Raw genomic sequence first — 388 nt, forward strand, 5'->3', positions numbered from 1 at the left:
CGCACGCACGCACGCACGCACGCACGCACGCACGCACGCGCGCACGCAATATACATAACACGGACGTAACTGAATGTTTTAGTTTTAAGTAATGTATTGGTGTGTTGTCGAAAATGAAATAAACTGTCATGGCACATGTCAAAGCAATGTTTATATTTGTATTATTTTTTGTTTATATTTAAGTAATATTTCGCAGCGATCGAATATCGAATGCTAGTCACACATCACTTAAGACGATAAACAGCCACGTTTGTTGACATTTTCTCTTAGCATATCGCTTCTGCTTACAACAATTCTGAAAACATAAATATGCAGATAATCCTGGTAACTAACAATACACAGTGTGTTGTATGTTTAGGCATTTGATAATACACTGTGTATTGTTAGT

The sequence above is a fragment of the Priapulus caudatus genome, unplaced genomic scaffold (assembly GCF_000485595.1).
Source record: "Priapulus caudatus unplaced genomic scaffold, Priapulus_caudatus-5.0.1 Scaffold3079, whole genome shotgun sequence".
NCBI classification, from domain to species: Eukaryota; Metazoa; Priapulida; class Priapulimorpha; order Priapulimorphida; family Priapulidae; genus Priapulus; species Priapulus caudatus.